Here is a 6665-nt window from a genome sequence, read left to right as displayed (position 1 = left end):
AAGGCTAGGCCAGTATTCACATCTTAAACTCTAAACTGGTACAAATTAGAAAAGGTGAAAGCGGATCAGATCACCAACTACCTGAGAGGAGAATGAGAAGCAGATACAGCCTGGGACTGAATGTGTCATCTAGCCCCTAGAGTAACTGTTCTTCTCCACCCCGCATAATGCCCCTGGTAAAAGGAGGAGAAGCAGAGGCCCACAGAAGCCTAGGACATCCAAATTGTACTGGAATGGGACAGGGAAGGACCCTGGGGAAAGAAAGAAAACAGGATCTCAGCCCAGGCTCTACAGCTCAGATGGACGATGGGTCAGAATTAATGAGAGAAGAGAAAACTTGCTAGAAACTGAGGGGAAAAGAACAAGGTTGAGCACTCCTGGTCGGTGGTCTTCAGTAGAAAATCGTGACTGAAGTTGATGGCCAAGGGGATTTCCCAGATCAACGGTAAGGAGGTCCCATGCCACACTTAGGAGGTTGTAAGACAGGAGTCATTTGGGGCAGAGCTAAGTACATTCTCTACAGACTATGGTGGAACAGCAAGATGTGACCGCTCTCAGGGTTGGCAGGTCCCTTCTGGGGCAAGTACACATGTGTCCTGGATGGTATATGACACATAACCTTATTATCAAACACTGATCTGGTCTGTTTTTATTCTATCTGTCCTATACACATGGAATTTACACCACTATTTCTGCTAAGAAAATACATTTCCAGAGGATAGGTCTCTATTATACCATGACCTAGACTGGATTTATACTGAATAGCCTTCAATCCCCAAAGTACACCATGTGAGACCTTGGGCAAATCAATAGCTTCTCTGAGTCTCAGTTATCTTCACTGAGAGAGAATTACACTACTTATTTTGAGGGGTGACTGGATCAAATGATACAATGCAAGTAAACAATTTTGTTACTCACATATCGGCTGGTTTGGAATCTGCCACTTGAATAGGATGATAATGATTTCTGACAACATGGATGATAAGAAACAGAATAAAACACACTTTGAGAAAACACATAATAGATGCAGCTACATGTAGAGGAAGAAGAATGGAGGGGAAGAGATGCTCCCTGAGCTCTTATCTTGCTTTATTGCTGGAGAAGAGTATGACTGCTTATCGAGCAATTACATAATGGGATAGATACCCCCCAAAGCTTCAATAACATGAGGGAATTTTTGTCCTCATGAGTTTTATGCTTGCATAGAGTTTGGTCAACACACACTTCCAAAAACTGAGATGTTACAATGAGGACAAACAAATTCCTCAGAAGATAACCTCTATACAGCTTCGTTTTGCTTGCTGTTGCATCCTTAGCACACAGTCTTTAATAATTCTTGATAAACAACTCAATGTAAAGACGCCCTGAAGCTCCAATAGAGACTAGCTTTGTGGTCCACAGTATAAGGTCAATTTATAATAAAATGAAATGGCCTTAAGTAAAGGCTTTTTTGGTACCTGGAAAATAAATTCTATTGAATAGAATCTTAGAGAGACCTGTTTCATATCAAATGCTCTATACCAACAGCTTTTTAAGAACTTTACTTAATCGCAACCATCAGAGATTTAAAAACAGTTTTAAGAATATTGATAACTGTGGTTATAAACTGCCTTGGGGTTAGAAGAGGAGAGAGATAAGTACTTTGATTCAATCAAGTTAATATGAAAAGAAACACAGATGGAATTACAATGGGGTAAAATGAAGATAAATGTTAGTGGAGAGTCTAGTCTATTGGGTAAAACACAAAACAAAAATAATCAAATTAGCATCTGAGAGCAGCAGTTGCCAATCAGCACAGGATTAAGCCCTTGGAAATTAGATTCCATTCACAGAAGAGAGCTAAGTGCTGCAGACAAACTTTCTTATGTTGGCAGATACTCACCTATCGAATAAGGCTCTCAAAGACAGAGCATTTATCAAAGGTCAAAGTACAAAATCTTTTCCTAAGTGGTCCTTGAATATAAGATATCTACTGCTGCCAAACAACTAAAAACTCATCCAAGGACTACTCTCGGCATGTAATCCCAGGAAAGCCGCACTGGAAAATCGTATCCGTTTCTTCCCGCGAGACAAACGAAGCCTCTGGAAACAGTTCTGAATACAGATGTCACAGCAGGTCTTAAACGGGATCTGCCAACATCATTCCCCTTCTCCCGTTCCTTCCCTTTTGGCATGGGGTCAGTTTTCAAAGAACCCACTCAGTGACTGTTCCACCAGTCAGTCCCTCTGTAACTCTACACAGCTGTTCACGCCAGATGTTCTACCCCATGTCCCAACTGACCCGACCACCAAGCTGTCCGACGCCACCCCACACCCTAACTATCCAATGGCTCCCTCTCTTTTTTCTTCAGATCTTTTCACCACCAGTGAACCAATGTATCCTGCAACAGTAATTCATCCTTACGCAATCTGCCCTCTCAATGACTTGTATCGCTTCTTTCAGGCAAATGTCTGACCCAAAAGAAGCCATGGTAGAAAACATGCATTGGGATATACACATAAATCTGAATTTGCTCTAAAATAAAATACATTCAAGCAAAGTTGTGAGAGCTCCCAAATTAGTGAATTCTATCTCCCCATGAAGTTCCATACAAAATTCAGGGCTTCACAGAGAGACCTAAAAACCTTGCGTGAGAAAGATACTACAGCAGAAGGCAGCACTGTGTCTATAAAAGATAAGCTGGTCTAAATGCTACAGAAACCATGGCTTTTAGAAAGAGTTCATCCCTTCCCACAGCCCAGCACAAAATCTATTCATTGTCAAATGTTAACTGAGTCTAAGTTGCAATCATTTCCCACCTGGACTTTGGCAGTGGCGTCCCGACCAGTCCCCACTTACGCTCTTGCTTCCCTATTCTCTCTATACTGCAGCCAGAGTGAATCTTTTAAAACATAAATCTGTTCATATCATTGTCCCCTAATGAGTTGTCACCATACTTGGAACAAAATCCAAACTATTGAGCCACAGCTGACGATGTTCTACCTGATTCACCATCCGCACCTTGCTGACCTCCTGTGTCACCACTTTCCCCCAGCCTCAGGGACTCTGCACTTGCTCTGTTTCCTGTCTGGACTGCTCTGGCCCCGAACACAGGCATGGTATTCACCCTCATTTGATTCAGATGTCTGCTCGACTGTCATCTTGTTAGAGGCCTCCTCCAATCACCCTATTTAAAATACCATCCCCCACCACTATCTCCAACACTTTCTTTCCTTTCAATTAGAGTTGACATCCAATATTATTTTCCCCCAACACTTTCTAACCCTTTATATGCCTTATTTTTCTTCATTTCCCTATCACTACCTGGAATTAGATATTCATTTATTTACTGCCTGCTCTAGCCTAGCCAGAATATAAGTTTCATGAGTGCATTAGGGGCCTCTGCTCACTGTGGCACCCCCAGGGTCTACGACAGTGCCTGGCACATAGAAGCTTGCTCAGTAAATACAAGGTGAATGAATGAATGAATACATTTTAAGTGAGCGCTTTCTCTGTGTCAGACTGTACAGGGCAATGGGATATAAAGATGAATAAGATCCAGTCTTTTCTCTTGAGGAACTCAGAATCTAGCCGTGAAGGAGACACACGAGGAATACAATGGAATGTGATATGAGCTTCAAGCTTCGGAGGGAAACTGTGGACTAGAGTAGCTAGAGATGAAGTAGGACAGATCGGGGCCAGATTATGAAGAACCCTGGGGTTCATGCTAAGGAGTTCGGTCTCCATCTTAGCACTCACTATACATCTCTAAGTAGGAATAGAAAGAGGTATTGAATTTGAAATTAGAATTGAGAGAACTTAGCATTTGTATAAAAGGAACTAAGAAGTTCTAGGTGTCTAGGAAATACCACTGCCCATATAGGAGGAAGAAGTTAGAAGAAAAAGACAATAAATCTGGTTTTAGACAAGTTGTGTTTCAGATACTATGATCACCATACTGAGTTATAATGATCACCATACTAAGTCACGATGGCTAGAAAATCCTTGACTTGGAGGTTGTACAATCCTGTTCCTTGGCCTTCTTCTTTGTCAGGTGTTTACAATGTCTGAATAGAGCTGAGCCACACGTATCACACAGAGGTGCCACGTGCTAGCCATGATTTAGCCATGCATGAAAAGTTCTGCTAAGTCTGTAAGTTTAACATATTCTTTATCATGCTTTCTTAAAACAAGGGATACCTGTTTTGCAGTGAAGTCTGACACAAATGCAGAGATTTCCCAGGAATTTTTCCTAGTCAGTGGCTTGAAAGTCCAATTCTAAATGGGGAGACAACATTATTTACAATTTTAAAAATCAAAAAGTTCTCAAGGACAGGCATTATTGTTGCTTTCCACTTTGCAATGCCATGGAAATCCCATGTGGATATATGTATATATAAACATATATACATACGGATATGAGGGGGAGATATTAAGAATGAAAGGAGGCAAAGAAAAAAAATTTAAGTACAAAAAACAAAACTTATGTTTAACAGTAAAGGACAATGGCATACAACATAAGGATAGACCCAAATGTTACAATGTCGCAAATTCCGCACCAAGGTTTCCGGGCACCTCAAACGTGTGGCCGAAGGGTCTGTTGCTGGGGAATGTTGCCCGAATCCCAGTAATCTCATTTCTCAATGAGTCATCCTCTACATTTTCAGCCTCTGATTCTTCTCTAAAAAGTAGAAGGTACAGAAGCAAAAAGGAATAGGCTGATTTTTTTAAGGGTTCCAAGACTCTTAAAATCAAAGTAAAATTCCCCTTTGGGATTACTGGCCAAACAGGCTTAACTCTGAGGAGTTGTGTACAGTGTGCCTCCTAAGTGGCAAAACCCCAGTGGCGAATGGGGAAAAGGGCCAAGACTCAGACGAGTCAAGCACAAAAGAGGGAGAGGTGAACTCTCTGCTAAACAGAATATTCCATAACCAGAAGGATCCATTTCCCCAACATGTTGGAGGAATAAAAGTACTATATTGCAATAGGCAAATAACTAGACACAATGGGTCTCTGACACAACAGAACATTTCAGTCTTCTTTGTGAGAGCTAGGGAAAGGTGGTACATCAACATCCACTGCTTGGCATGTCAGTTTGCATCTTTCTTCCTATCTCTTACACGTCTGGTGTGCCATATACACTAAAGAGAGGTCTCAAGGAGGGAGACGGAAAACCAGGGATATGCCCTAGCAGAAGGACTGGACGGGGATGCTTAGGATTACCATGACAACAGGTGGCTTCCATTTCCCATGTCCCTATCCTGACAACGTGGAAACCAGAGAGAAGACTTTATGTACAAAAAAAGCTCTGCAGCTAATAATATTAAAACATAATTGGTCCATTCCATCATGTTAGAATAAAATAAAACACAGTTGTATAGAACAATAGAAATCATCTAAACTGAGAGGTCCCCTTTTTTTTAATCTGTGAGAAAAACCAAGCTCCTGAGATTTAGAGGTTCACCCACACCACCCAGCATGTTAAGGCATGGCTGGGGCTGGAACCCAGGCTGGCTGGAACCCAGGCTGCCTGTATCCCAGCACTGGGTTAATTTTGCCCATGGCATGAATTAATTGATTTACTGCTACTGAACAATTTAAATATACAAATGACTAAAGTATTGGCAACAAGTAAGCCGTAAAACATAAAATTAGAAAGCTTAGGCAAAACAGATATGAGAAAAAATCCCTGCTAAGAGAAATATAAACAGTAATATATATTAAAGAAATTAACCCTATGGTTAGGACACTTTCTTATAACAAGAATATGACTATTTAAAAAAAATCACAGTTTTGTGAAAAATTTGGACTCATGTATTGATTTGGACTTACCCAAAGTCATATCTGGATCAATAAATTATTTGCTTGCATGTAAAAATTTTTATGAAAAACAAATTCTCATAAACAAAACAATAAACATCAGGAAAAACCAGAACAAATAATTCAGGTGACCTTCACCTTTATAAGGAAAAATACTAGCACTTTTTCTAATGTGTTTTTAGGAAAAGAAGTCAAAAGTAGAAATTGAAGTTTGGCAGCCAAAGAATGTAAATAATAAATTCTGAGAAGCTCATATGTCTAAAGCTTATTCCTATTTAGCCTCTTAAAACTTAAAGCAAGCAAACAAACTTAAAGCAAGCAAACAAAAAAAAGGTTTTCCACCAAATCAAATGCAGCCCAGATCATCTCTATTTCAAATTTAGCTTAAACTCTAGGATTGCCAAATCAGCCCCAAAATAAACACTCGTCACTTAAATAACTTCCTTTACACAAGTTATAGTTCTTTCCTGGCAGTCAGGAACTGCTTTCTATTTCCATTTGCAGATATATAATTTACAAGGTGAAAAAAAAACACAGTCCATACGAACATACTGGGAAAATACTCGTCATTTTTGTGAGATCAAGTTCAGCATAAACTCTGTCTGCCTTTTGATTTCCAGATTTAAGATGATTTCCTTAACACTCGACCATACTGTGGGTCATGAGACACCGTCCATCACAGAGAAATGCAGTTCCTTAACAAACTAGTTTCCAACTCCCATGCATGGAAGCCATAAAGATATTCATATAATCGGAAAATCAGACAGCAGCGACAAGGGAAGCTCAGGTGTTTAGTTTGCTGCAGGCAGCCCAAGCAAAGAGACTGCCTGAGGGGATCTGTGTTGAGTTTACAGTTAGAGACATG

General features: G+C 40.3%; 1 protein-coding gene across 7 annotated transcripts in view; it reads right to left on the bottom strand.

Moving 5' to 3' along the window:
* Positions 1-6665, bottom strand: part of SGMS1 (sphingomyelin synthase 1) — a 258907-nt gene that overhangs the window by 29821 nt on the left and 222421 nt on the right. The gene's annotated exons all lie outside the window — the stretch shown is intronic.

This window comes from Pteropus alecto, unplaced genomic scaffold, assembly GCF_000325575.1.
Source record: "Pteropus alecto unplaced genomic scaffold, ASM32557v1 scaffold88, whole genome shotgun sequence".
NCBI lineage: Eukaryota > Metazoa > Chordata > Mammalia > Chiroptera > Pteropodidae > Pteropus > Pteropus alecto.
This window is presented reverse-complemented; position numbering and strand designations above follow the sequence as displayed.